Genomic DNA, 14,926 nt, shown 5'->3' on the forward strand with positions numbered 1-14,926 from the left:
CCCTCTGCTGCCTGCAGATAAACGGAGAAGGAAACGACGACGCCATTAGTTACTAGCTCTGAAGAAAACCACAGGAGTGGTCAAAACTGTCAGCAAAAAGGTAAAACAACCTTTCCTATACGAATTGTTGCCAGACTAGTAAAAAGATACAACAGGGACACAAATAAAACATTAAAGATTAACTTTACTCATATTTGAATACATTTGCAGTGGTTTCTAGTAGGAGTGATTGTCTCAAAAGTTGTTCTCTGTGGGGGGGGGGGGGGGGGGGGGGGTAGCTCTGGTGTGTCTGTTTGAAGATGCAGAAGTCAGCTGGATGAACAAGTAGCAGCAGATAGCAGGATTTAGACTCTTATTTCCTGATATTTGGACATCTCACCTCGGACTGGCTAACAGCAACGACACCCTACCACTGACTGTTTACTTTGCAACACTGATGCTTTATTTCCACAAATAACACAAGCTTGAAGGAGTTCTGCTGTGGTGGAGTTGCTATGCTAAGGGTTAGCTTCTGCTAGCTGAGACATTCTCCGCCATTTCCTGGACGTTAACCCAACAACAGCCTTCCCCGTCGTAAGTCAAGATGGGTGACTGCATGAATGTTAAGTGACCGTGTGACGTAGATCTGTCAGGCTTGTCTAATCCTAGAGTGTCACCACCTATTTTCTATTAGAAGCTAATGCAGGAGATAACTTCATGACAAAGTTGAATTGACCAATTATAATCAGAAATAATAATAAAAAAATGTTTTTTCAAGTTGACGTTTTAAAAAGTAGACTTAGCAGCAATGTCAGTCAGTCCCATATTGAAAGAGTTGTAATCATGACAGATCTAATGCTAATTTATGAGTTAAAAAAAGAAAATGTTCTTCTGATTGGTCACGTTACCCTGGAGTGTGCTCTGTCGCTCACCAAACATGCTTCCTCTAGCTAAGCCAGGGCTTATATATAAATGAAAATTGTTAGACACAAAACTGTTAAGAGTATCTGAACCTGAAGTAGCCGCAACAGTTGTCTCTTGCTTTATTGATTTTTGTGCCACAGGAAACACGCTTCAACATTTTGTTCTTGCTTCTGTCCGGTCCAGTTCAGACTGGCCCTGTAACTGGTCATTAAGTTTTAAAGCCCAAGACAAGTGCAATCTTTTAAAGAACAGGAAGTCATTACATCCAACAGACAACATTTCCACAAATCCCATGTCTAATCATCAAAGTTAATCTACAAACTGAGGTAGAAAAGAAAAGAGAGTACTCTTCCTTCCCTAAGGACAATGCACTTCACATAGATAGGGATGCAATTCAATTCAATTATGACATTTTAGGAAGATAAGGAAATATGCTTCAAAATCCTGCATGTTTTAAAGAAGACAATGAAAAGTCTTTCCGCATGAGTTTGTTAATGAGTTCATTATTGAACAAAATGGAGTTTAATTAAAAAAAAGTCATAATATGCATTCTGTGTACGACTCTCCATGACACATATAGCAGATGGGTGCAGAGGAAGCAGTTTGTGGAAAACATCGCAAAGACTTGGTGACCTTTACAAGAGGCAGAAGATCTGAAATGGTAGAAAAAGAATGGGGGTTGATTAGTAGCATGTTTATTTTTATTTTTTAATGGAAGATGTATATAAATATCAAAACCGGCATTGTTTATGGAAAGTAATTAGCAAATAAATGTATAAAAGGAAACTAAACTAAAGACAAGTGATTTGTAATGTTATAAATTGGCTGCTGAGCATCATGTGTTCACCTTGTGACTGGTGCTGATGCTGATCTTCTAAAGTCCATGTTGATTTAACAACTATTTCTACCCAATACTGCATACTTTATCTATTTATCAATACTAAATTAACAAATGCATTGTCTAAATTCAGTTCTCCACACAATGTTGCTATAAATACATGATTTCTCCCACGTGAAATGGACCCACTGTACTTTTTGAGCCTCACCATGTGGTATCTATGGTAACCACTTAGAGTAGAAGAAATTCTGCATCCATGGTGCAATGTGAGTTTGTTTTCTGTGTTCCTAGACTATTAGGAACTAAATGTGAGAGAGAGGAATTTCTCGTCACTGCTTCTAAAAGTAACTTGAAGCCAGTCAGCAATGAAGCAGTAGAAAGTTAGAATGAAGTTGTAATTGTATGGTGAGTTTCAATCAGTGAGTGGTGATCTAAAGGTCTAAAGTTAAGAAAGTAATTCAGGGATGCTATTTTAGGGGTTTTATAAGTGTATTCTTCGAGGTTGAGAAATGCATGCTTCACTCGGGTGTGAACTGCTGTGTTCCCAAAACATCCTATATGAGAAAATGTAAGTATTTCAAATAAAAAACTTGTATTTTCAGAAAAAACTTGTTTGGTTAGGTTAATGTTTATCCTCTTGCTCACTCCCCACCGTTACACAGCCGCAGTGCTGTGGATTTTACATGATGTGCTGTACTTCCTTCAGTGGATTTGATGTTAGCAGGGGAAAAAAATCCACTGCAGTTTCCATGGTGACTGAATCATAACATCATAAGACTTTATGCTGATTTAAAAATAAAAAAGGGAATGGGAAAAGAAAGTTGACCTCTTGTCTGACTGCATCCAACTGCTCCATGGTGAGCTGCTCCTGGCAGATGCCGACTGCCTGCTGGAGAAAGACAAAACTAAAAATACAGACTTGAATTGTTTCATTTAAAATCATTTTATTATGATTAACAATATAGGCAAAATGTGAAATTACATGCAAAAAAACCCCAAAAAACACAAATCTTCATTTTCCTATTTAGCTTATATGAAATGCAGAAATATTTTTTTTATTAAATAAAAAAAAAATAAAAAAAATAAAACTTTAACAGCCAAAAATGTGAATCAGGAAATGAATTCAGAAAAAGAAACATGTTCCTGGTTAATTATATATTTTTTTGTTTTCTTCTTCTTAATAATAATAATAATAATAATGCATTGTATTTCAGGGTGTCTGTAAAAATAATGTTCCATGTTTCTTGAGTTTTCTAGCAGATTTTCTCATGAGGTGCCACTTGCACAGATATTTATTTATTTATTTATTTATTTAATATTTATTTATTCATGAAATATGCTTCACATTTGTGAAAGTATAATTATGTTCCTTGTCAAAAGTTTAAATATTGTGTCATGTTATGGTTGAGTTTCCTGACCCAGGACATACAGAATTGATCATGTGACCAAAGGTGAGTGAAACAGCAAATATATTTATTAAAATGTATCAATTGAGGGTGCGCCGTAAAAGTATGCAAAGATTCTCAGGGCATCGGGCTCGAGTAGTGTCTGCAAGTAAAGACCAACACTGATGAGGCTGATTGAATGATGAATGATGGAGCAGAGAGCTACAGTTCAGGAAGGAATCAAAGGCTCGAGGAAGAGGGAATTTGGTCTGAGGTGGAGGCCAGGTTTGGGGAGTGGTGTAGAGGGGGTTTGTCTGGAGAAGCAGAGAAGGACGTGGGCTAGAGATGGTTCTGGAAGCTATAGCTGGAGAGTTGATGGTGGCGAGAGAACCTGGAGAGAGCAACAAGGTTAGGGACGAGAAACTTGACACAAACTTCAAGCGTTCAGGCTCGAGGGGTTTCAGGCAAGAGAATACCCAGGTTGAGCAATCATCCGGCAGGGTGCTGTTGGCTCTCTGGTCCTTATGAAGGCAGACCGGTTGATGAAGGAATGTGCAGCAGCTGGGCCCGCTCCCCAGCAGCGCCCACCTGCATTTTAGCACTCAGAGGTGTTAGAGTAAGAGGCACTCACCTCAGACCATGACGGTTTAGCGACCACCTCACATGTAAGACTTACTTATTTACTTTTTTACTCATTAATGAATTTACTTAATTACAAATCAAACATTCACGACTTTGCACCGATTCCATGAAACGCTGCCAGGTATGCAAATCTGCTTCTTTAGCGCTTGTGCGAATAGAGCATTATAATCCAGTCTCCATGGTTACCACCTTTAGGAAAAAGTTGAATAATATCAATGTCAACCTAAAGTCAGTGAGACAGCACAAGTGGTATTATAGATTCTAGTAAACATCTGAGTAATAGTGGCAGAAAGTACACTTCAGGAGTCTTTTAAGGTGAAGCCACTTCGAAAGTTGGTGTAACTGGTAAACAGAACATTTATTATACACCAACAACCCTTCAGTATACATTAAACTGTAACCCCAAAGTATAACTTTGAATATCGACCGCACTGTATGATGAGAGCTCTTGGTATTTGTAATCTGCAGGTGGCTTCATGGAAAAGCAAGACTGGAGGCCAACTGTGTTATCATCCTGTGTCAGTCTAATCACCAGTTTTGATGCCAAGACACCAAACGAGGGTCTCTTGGCAGAGGCAATGAAATAACTCATCTTTTCCATCCCTTCTTGCATCGCTCCCTCTATCTTTCCACTCATCCAACTGTGTGGCTAAAACCGACAGTCACCCTGGACTCCAGTCAGCAGTTCTGGCAGCAATAGCCAACGTCTGTTGAGGTGAAAAACTGACAATGACATGCAAAGAATCAGCGTGGAAGTGAATAGAGAAGTGGGCAGCTATCTGCTGCTTTGGTGCTGGTCAGTAAGGGAAGGACACCACAACCTTGAAGAGGAAGCAGGTGGCGCCTCCTCTGGTAGCAGGAAAGAAATGAGGCGTAAAGGTTGGCTGTTGTTGGGATTTGTTTGTCCTGTTTATCTACTTATGAGAGGTTAAAGCCACCAAGGTGACATCTTGTGTGGGAGAGATGGAGTCCCTGGTGAGTAGATGTCCAATCGCTGAACCAGAGCTTGTGTTCAAACCTTCCAGTCCAGAATTTAAAGGCTCCTCAAAACGGATGTGAAGGACTGCTATGCTGACTGTAAACTTGGACTGTAATGGATGTAATGCAGCCATAGAACAATGTAATTAATCAATAAGGTATGCTTAAAAAATTCATGAACGGGTTTTAGGATACGCATAATAGCAGATGAAATATGCAAGAGTACTTTTGATTTTTTTCTTTTTGTAAATGTTTCTTTGTTGTTACCAGGTTATAATGCATTGTCTTATTGCAGATTTTAGCCTCCAAGACAAAAAATAAACAGAAAGCATCATTCTCTAAAAACAAATTCTGTTATAAAGGGCTCTACCTTCACTTTGGAGTTTTGTGCCTTTTGTCAAAGTATGTATCTTTTTTTAGAAATATTAATCTTGTAATTTTATAATTATAAAAAAAGAAAAGGAAAATGCATTAGCAAGCATCTGTCTTTCTACGTGTTCCACAAACATCGTTTTGTTGGTAGACTTTGAAAATACTGAGAGGTTGGGCTCATTGGACTTAGGGCTAGGAGGGTAAGATGCTCTTAATTCAAAAACTTGCTTTCTACTTAAAGTAGTTATAAATTGGACTTTGACAAAGACACGATCATTATCAATCTTCGATCAATATCGATCATTTTTGTCTTGCCTTCAACATTGCACACTTCTGCCCCTTCCTAAGGCTACCTTTAATTCAGTTTATTTATAAAGCACTAAATCACAAGAGTCATCTCAAGGCCCTTCACAAAGCTAAAGTTCCAATTGAACCTATGCATTGATTTCAGTTCATTATTCAAGGAGTTGCGAGTTTCCTATGTAAGAAACACCGGCAGATTGCATCGAGTCACTGACTTGTGTCAGTGACTTTACAGCAAATTTTAATGACTAATAAACAGCACAGGTCTCACACCTGTGAAGAAAACTGGTAATTGCAGTAACCTAAAATATGAACTCTAGATATATTTTATGCTTTAAATAATCAGATTTCAGGTAAAAAATTCAAACAGTAGTGATGAAATTATGTTTTTTTTTTCAGAAGCAAATTAATCAAACCGCACAATACAGCTTATAAGGATGTAACGTTGCTATACTCAACACAAATCCTAGTTTATTGCACTGAGGTCAAGGTTCTTGAATTCAGGTTCCAGTCACTGGCAGGGACTACACCAACTTATTTGTCGGTGATCCTGGAAAAACACGCCCCCTCAAGATCACGTCGCTGTGCTGCCAATAGCCTACTGGTTGTTCCACAAACTGAGCGTAAGAGTTGTGGAGATCGAGCTTTTGACACTTTTGCCCCAAAGTTGTGGAATGTCCTTCCACTGGAAATTAGACTTGTAACTTCACTTGGTGCTTTTAAAGATAAAGTGAAACTGCATTACAGTCTCACAACACTCCATTAGGCCTCTGGTCTGATAGTTTTAAACTTTTTTTTATATGTGCCTGGTTTTAGTTCCTATCTGTATGCAGTGTTTAGCTGTATTAAGATTTTATTTAGGATTTTATTTCCATGAAACTCAACGTGAGCTCATGTAGTACTTTTCAATTTTTATTATGATGTATCCCTTTCTATTTTGATGCTTGTTGTTTGTGTTCAGTGGTTTGAGCTGCCTTGAATGGCAGTGTGAAGGCACTCTATGAATGAATGAATGAATGAATGAATGAACACCTTCGTGCGGTTAAGCTTTTAATAAAGTTTTAACCAGGTGTTTTTGTAGATGATAATTTGTCGTTGTGATATTAACCTTTTAGAGAGTTCTTTTTGCTCGTTTTTAGAACCTTTGTATAACAATAAAACCCTTTTAATGTCCACTGTCCAGTTCTTATGTTATCCCCATCCTTCACATTTTACCATCTCATGTCGGGGACGTAACAGAAATTGATTACACAGTCAAACTCATGAGTGAGCCACCGTAACTGCAGTACTTTCTCTGAACAGCATGGCGCTAAAGAGTCACATTTTCTCATGATTTCAATGGAATCAGAATCAGAAAACTTGATTGGTCCCCAAGGGGCAATTAATTTGTAGCTTGCCACAAGATAAACATTGTGAAAAACACCATCACTCACTTATACAATCCATCACACAATCACACAATGCGTGTCACTACCAACATCCCAAAAACATCATAAGAGAGCAGTAGCCCTCTAAAATGGGCACATACTTAAAGGCCAATATTATTTAGCCACCCTTCCCGACTCAGAGTTAAGCAGTTCAATAGCCAATGGAACAAAGGAGTTGGCGAAACTTTTTTTTTTCCGATAAGGTACATAAAAATGACGTCCTGAGGGCATGAAAGAAAACTCAGAGTGCAGAGCATGGAGGGACTGACCTAAGATACCTTTAGCCTTTTTTAGTGCCCTCTCCTCCCATAGAGACTATTAAGTCTCTTTGCTTTGCTCCAATAATTTTAGAGCAGATTTTGATAATGTTCTGCAGCTTACATTTATCTGTCATAGACAAGGCTTTGCACCAACAAACAAATGAGAAGGTTAAAAGGCTTTCTGTAAAACAGCAATAAAAGTTGCAGGGAATCCTTTTATTCACATAAAAATTATTCCATTTACTTAAAAGATTCTCTGCTGAACTCGTTTTAAAATGGAGTCTGTTTGTGACAAACCATAGCTTGTTGTCGATCCAAGAACCAAGATCTTTGTACTCCTCAACCACTTCAACCACTTTATCGTGGATGATACTGCTGCTGCTGAGATGGGGTGGTGCGGAGCGTCTAAAATCAATAACCATGTCCTTGTTTTTTGTAACATTCAAGTCCAGGTAGTTACTGTCACACCATTCTACGAAGTCTGGCAACGCAGGGCCATGGTTAATTTCAGATGCCGAAAGTAAGGACACCAAAACAGTGTCATCTGAAAAGCTGACCAAGAACCTGTTGTTCTGAATGACCCGGCAGCTATCTGTGTACAGAATGAACAGAATGCATTTCACTCATGGGGCCTTTAAGCCCTGGATCGCACATATGTTGTACTGCAATTTAAATGGAATGTAATGATGGGTGTTTAGACCACACCAGTCATGTACTTAGACATTTATCAGCTGGCAAAAATGTGTAATTAGCACAACTACACACCAGAAATCGGTACATTGCATATATGACGTCACCACATAATCTCCTCTCCACTAATGTAGCTGCTACTTACAAAATGACCAGATGTATGGAGGTTCTTTCCTCCTGTGGGAAGTTTGCTCAACTTAGTTTTCTCCGTGTCTGGTTTGATGACATCACTTTCGTGAAGCACATTCATAGTCCTGGATTTATTTTCACACAAAACCTAAAATAGCATTTCCCAGTCACGTTGAGAGGGCAGGAGGATTGGACCCAAAATGCAGATACCAGAACGACTCAAGGCAGAGGTGGTTTAAGAAAAATAAATTCTTTTTATTAAAGGAGGATAGGTAAAAATCCAAAGGAGCTAAACCAATCTAATCTCAAAAAACACTGACAAAAAAAAACAAAAAACAAGCTCACTCATGAGCACGAACCTGGGGAAACTCGAGAGGGACAAAACAACGCTGACACATACAACAATGGATTGACAACACTGAGAGGCACATACAGGGTACACAGGGGTGATAGGAGACGAGGGGAAGGTGCATGGGGAATTAGGCACAGGTGAAACTAATTAACTGAGGGAAGAAGCAGAAATAAGCAGGGGAGAAAACCAAATCTAATCCTGCAAACCAAGGTACTAATAGTAGAAGCTTGTTTCCTAAGCTATTGATTATCAAAGATTATTTTATAAATTCAAAAACAAATTTTGTGTGATTGCTATAACAGAGACTTGGCTCAAAGATGATATGATGGATGAAGTACAAATGAAAGGGTATGAACTTCATTTTGTAAATAGAAAAAATAAAAGGGGTGGTGAGGTTACCCTGTACATTAAATCAGATCTAAAATGTAAACTAGTTAAGCAAATGACAATGATGGAAGATAATGTTATGGAAATTGTAACGTTAGAAATCAGCAATGAAGCTGCTAAAAAACACTTTAATTAGTTGTGTTTATAGAGCACCAGGATCATGTATCGGGACATTTAATGAAAAAAATATTGAATTGGTTGATCACATTAAATACAAAACATTGTTTCTATGTGGGGACTTTAATATTAATTTAGAACATGAGGCTGGACAGATAACTAAGGATTTTGCAGATTCACTGTATAGTGTAGGTTTATTTCCCCTGATAAACAAGCCAACTAGAATTACATCTCGGACTGCAACAATCATTGATAATATATTCACTAACAATAAGGATGATGTCAGGAAAACAGGGATATTAATGATGGATATCAGTGACCACCTAACTGTTTTCGCAGTCTTCAAATACAAACATTCCATAAAAAAAACATCACCATGAACTACAGAAGAGATAAATCAGTTAAAGCCATGGAGGCATTAAAGAAAGATCATAAAAACAAAATTGGAAGGAGGTATACATCAGTGATGTCAACGTTGCATACACATCCTTCATGAAATTACTGTTGAAGTCACATAATGATAACTGCAAATTAATCAAATCTACAGGTAAAAGGGAAAATCAACCTTGGATGAATAAGGGATTAAAGAATGCGTGTGCAAAAAAGAATAATTTATAGAGGAGTTTTTTAAAATTGCAAACAAGGGAAGCAGAAGATAGATATAAAAAAATATAAAAATAAATTGGTAACGATAATTAGGAAGCAAAAAAAAAAAGATTATTATGGTAATCTATTGAATCAGAATAAAAATAACACAAAAGCTACTTGGGGAATAATAAACAGTGTGACTAATAGAGAGAAAACAAAATCCAGTATTCCATATCACTTTGTCAAGGACAAAAAATATATTTATGTTGGAAAAGAAATCACTGATGAGTTTAGTGAGTTTTTTTTGTAAATGTAGGTAGGTGTTTGATGGAGAACAAACCAATAATAGAGGATAAATTGACCACAGTGATTAGTACTGTCAATAGTATTGTCCTTGACAAAGTAGATGAAGAAATTAGAAACATTGTAAAAAAAACTGTGGGAACAAACGATCAACTGATTATCAGGACCTGAACATGATAACTGTTAAAACATCATAGAATCTGTCATTGAACCATTCACTTACATTTGTAATATATCACTTTCTACTGGAAATTTTCCTGACGCAATGAAAAAAACGAAAGTCATTCCTTTGTACAAGAGTGGTGATAAACATAGTTTCAATAATTACAGGCTGGTGTCACTGCTTCCACAGTTTTCTAAAATATTGGAAAAAAGTATTTGTATCAAGGTTGGATAAATTCATTGGAAAAAATAATATTTTAAACAATGAACAATATGGGTTTAAAACTAAACATTCCACAGCAATGGCAATAATGATAACAGCAATTGACAATAAAAATGACTTTGTTAGTGTTTTCATTGATTTGAAAAAACATTTGACGTCATTGATCACTCAAGGTTACTTCGAAAATTAAGTTAGTATGGAAAAAGAGGTGTGGCTCATCAATGGGTTAAAACTTAATTAGAAAAAACGAAACAGTTTGTTCAGATAAAAGACCATAAATCAAAACTATGTGAAATTAATTGTGGAGTGCCACAAGGGTCGGTCCTCGGACCAAAACTGTTCATTTTGTTTATTGATGACTTGGTAAATGTATCTAAGACACTCGGTACCATTCTATTTGCAGATGATACAACACTGTTTTACTCGTGATCAAATATTGAGGAGGTGGCTAAAGTGATAAATGATGAACTGATTAAAATTAAAAACTGGTTTGATATAAATTAGATTGACACTGAATCTTAAAACAAATTTTATACTGTTTAATGATAAAAAAACATTGATCTGTCATTGGAAATAGATGGGATTGCAATTCAAAGAGTAAAAGAGAACCAACAACCCAAAGCGGGAGGCGAGGAGGGCCAAAAAGACAAATACCCCTAAAAGTCCAAATAAATAAATAAGGAAGAGCAGAAAACAAATGGTCAGGGGCAAGCCAGAACCAGAGGCTGGCGACAGGGGACCAGGGACCAGGAGAGTCTGGGGGGCTGGCTGAACCTTGGGTACCGGGGACACAGGCGGTGGAGCCAGGGAAACTTGGGGGACCGGGGACATGGACGGTGGTTCCGGCATCTTGGGTGCCGGTGTCTGGGGCACAGGAGGCGACGGACGAGGAACGAACCGGCGGTGACCACTGCTGAAAACCGACCTGTAGATGGGGACGCTGAAGACTCTTGAGGCTGAGGCGCTGGACCGGGCGCTGAAGACTCTTGAGGCTGAGGTGCCGGACCGGGCGCTGACGTATCGGCTGAGGCGCCGGACCAGGCGCTGACGTATTGGCTGAGGTGCCAGACTTGGCGCTGACGACTCGGTTTCGAGGCGCCGGACTTGGTGCTGACAACTCGGTTTCGAGGCGCAGGACTTGGTGCTGACAACTCGGTTTCGAGGCGCAGGACTTGGTGCTGACGACTCGGTTTGGAGGCGCAGGACTTGGAGCTGATGACTCGGCTTGGAGCGCTGGACTTGGAGCTGATGACTCGGCTTGGAGCGCCGGACTTGGCGCTACGACTCGGCTGGAGACAGAGCCGCCAGGGGTGGAGCCTTTTGGACAGGCGGAGCCACCAGGGGCAGAGCCTCTTGGACAGGCTGGAACGCTGGGGGCAGAGCCTCTTGGGCCGGCTGTGCCGGGGCGGAGCCCCTTGGACGGGCAACGCCGGGACCACCACTGGACCTGGATGCGGTGCAGTCCCTGGGACCACCGCTGGACGTGGATGCGGTGCGACCTCTGGGACCACCGCTGGACCTGGATGTGATGATGGTGGGTGGAGCTTGGGCTGAGGTTTCAGAGCAGGGACCTCTTGGACAGGTGGTGCAGCTCTGGCCTCAGAAGACTGTTTGGAATGGTTGCGAGGTCGTCGAGGTGTGGAGGTCTTCCGATCCACCATGAGAGAAGAGGAGGTTTCCGGGGCAACTCCAGGCCATGAGCGCAGACCATGAGGTGAGTGGGCAGATCCCTATCCCTTAGCAACCTGACACACCAGAAGACTGGAGTTGGTGTCAGGAGGAACTGCGCCTCGCCAGCAATGCTGACCTGGAGGGGAAACCTGGACCCTTAGCTGTTGTAACATGGAGGGTTGGATTACCGGAGATGAAGAGGTGGAGTTGTCCGAACCAGACTGAAGAGGACCAGCCCACTAGAGGAGAAGAGGTGGCGCTGTTGGGACTAGAGGGTGATGTGGCTGTCCGGCCCATCAGAGTTGCGGAGATGGCGCCAACAGAACCAGGCAGGGATGTAGAAGTCTGTAGTGCGGGTGGAGGCAATTTACGGCCAAATGTCCATTGCAGCGCTTTAACGAATGTCCAGCATGAAACATATCTTATGGGGTGAATATCGAAATAATCCGCAGCCCACGCAAGAGCCTCACCACCCAGCCAGAGCACCATATAGGACACTTTGTCAAACTCTGAGGTAGACACGTCTGGCAGGCAGTGAGCACAGTCACTAATGAAATGTCTGCAGGTGTCTGGATCACCACTGTACCTGTCCTGGTGTCGTGGTCTTGGTGTAGCTGCAGGATCTGCTGGGTCCATGTGTGTTGGTTGGTCCAATCTGTCACGTTGAGAGCGCAGGAGGATTGGACCCAAAATGCAGATACCAGAACGACTCAAGGCAGGAGTGGTTTAAGAAAAATAAATTCCTTTTATTAAAGGAGGATAGGTAAAAATCCAAAGGAGAAAAACCAATCTAATCTCAAAAAACACAGACAAAAACAAAGCAAAACAGAAGCTCACTCATGAGCACGAACCTGTGGAAACTCGAGAGGGACAAAACAACGCTGACACATACAACAATGGACTAACAACACTGAGAGACACAGACAGGGTTATATACACAGGGGCTGGGTGATAGGAGACGAGGGGCAGGTGCGCGGGTAATTAGGCACAGGTTAAACTAATGACCTGAGGGGAGAAGCAGAAATAAGCAGGGGAGAAAACCAAATCTAATCCTGCAAACCAAGCTACTAAAATGACAATAACTTAACTTAAACATAGTAGAACAAAGACACAGGGAGATCTAAAACTAAGTAAATGAATGACCTAAGTGGGGAGGGGAACACACACACTAAAGGAAACTTAAGAACTGAAATTCTAAACCTAAAGTGGAGAGACTGGAGAACATGAGAGAAACCAGGAGGGAGCTGGGGACAAAAATGACTTGGGACTACAAGGACACAGAACACTAGGGGACACCTGAGGGGAACCTGGAGGGGGCTGCGGACCACAGGGACACAGAACATGACATTCCCCCCCCCCCCCCCCCCATTTGAAAATACACGCATCCTTAGTTTCAAAATGTGTCTTTAAGATTCACAGACATCATATGTAAAATCCATGGCACAAAACAAGCGGAATTCGAAAACAACATCTTTAGCCCCGTTGACTTGCATTCATTTTTTCGTTCTTCGGGAGACCCATGGTCCGGAAGTAGATGGGCATGACTTAGACTCCATATTGCTTTTTTTTCTATGTTTAGGGCATGACTTGACACTCATTTTGACAAGCGTCACAACTCCCCTTTGTAGTTTTAGCTGCACAGGAGAAATTAATGCAACAACTTGTCCACTCCATCAAATAAGTGGGATTGTCAGACAATAACCAAAATTAGGCATCATTCTATTGCACTCTTTGATGCTAACATTACAAATCTGCAGCTTACATTGGACCCTTGTCTAATCACACTAAACGCAATTATCATCTCATGAGCATCTTTTTTCAAATACATTGTCTGCTGGGGTTAAATTCTGGTTTTCATTCTATCACGACTTGTGCTTCAGATTAAAACATTTTCAGAAAACAAGCAATACGATTCTTAAAAGTGCTTCTTAAATTAGCAGATTTATTTCATACTTAGACTAACAGGATGATATAATAACTGCAGAACGTAACTAGAGACCATTCAAAGGGGAAAACAAACCCAGAATGTTAGAGGATGAGAGTTTATTTAACTTTTTAGAGCCATATTCTCTGTTCAGCCTGCAGAAACAGGCTGTGGTCATTTGATGAAAATAGTTGTCTGAGTCTATTGGTAGCCAGCTAATGAAAGTCAGGTCTGTGAATCTGAAAGCTCCCTCGCTGAGTTAAGGAGCTTTAATCAGTGGTGTCAATGCTGTAATTACACGACACATAAAAGAGAAATACACAGAGGTGCTTTAATTACTGGGAAGGACGAGTTGCATTCTCTAGTACCAGCTGACAAATTGTGTTTGATTATGCTATAAATCTTATATATGTTGCCGTATCTGTTCAGGTGTTTGATGTTGGTAATTTTTGATCTGACAGGAAAGGTACTCTATGAACTGATGGGTGCTACATGGGTACAATTACAGCACTTCTTTGGGGCCATGTGCTTTGGCAGTTTGTCAGCGTATCTCTGTGGGGTTGGATGACAATCAACTGCCGATCCATGGGTAGTGTGACCTGCTGAGAACAGACCAGGTGCAGAAACCACAGTAAGACAGCGTGCAGTAAAGGTTTATAAAGCACCACATGGAAGTTTTCCATTGTTCAACTGTCCCTCTGCAAATCTGTTATGTTTGGATAAATAAAGGTGGCAGGTTCATTGGCTGTAAGTTGGTTTCATTGTAGATAAAATTAATAAAGATTTGGCTATGGTATAAATAAGCACTCTAAAATCTAATTTTTAGCTTTTAGGTTTTGCAAAGACACATTTTTAAATTACTTGTGATTCATGAAATGTTAACTACAAAATGACTAATTGTGCAGAGCACTGATGTTAGAGCTGTGAAGTATGTGTTGGTTTTTATTGATTAAAACTTGATTATGTTAGTGCATTGTTCTGCTTTGGAGGCATCAACAGCCAGAGTAATTTTTTCTTGTGTTAGTGCTTATATGACAGCAAGTTACATATACTTAACAGGAGCAATTGATAAGATTTTCTACTGTGAAATAATCACAAAACAGCCTGTCTTAATCATAGAAGGAAGGTTGAATTGAAACAGATTTCCTTATCATTTGGCTTGAGGGTTGTCAGTTTTTCTTCTTTTTAAAAACTGTAGAGAGAAGTAGTAACTGTTCACAGTCCGTGAGACTATAAGGTTGGCGAGTCTGTGCTGAGCTAACGCTTCAACTC

Source organism: Nothobranchius furzeri, chromosome 10 (assembly GCF_043380555.1).
Source record: "Nothobranchius furzeri strain GRZ-AD chromosome 10, NfurGRZ-RIMD1, whole genome shotgun sequence".
Taxonomy (NCBI): domain Eukaryota; kingdom Metazoa; phylum Chordata; class Actinopteri; order Cyprinodontiformes; family Nothobranchiidae; genus Nothobranchius; species Nothobranchius furzeri.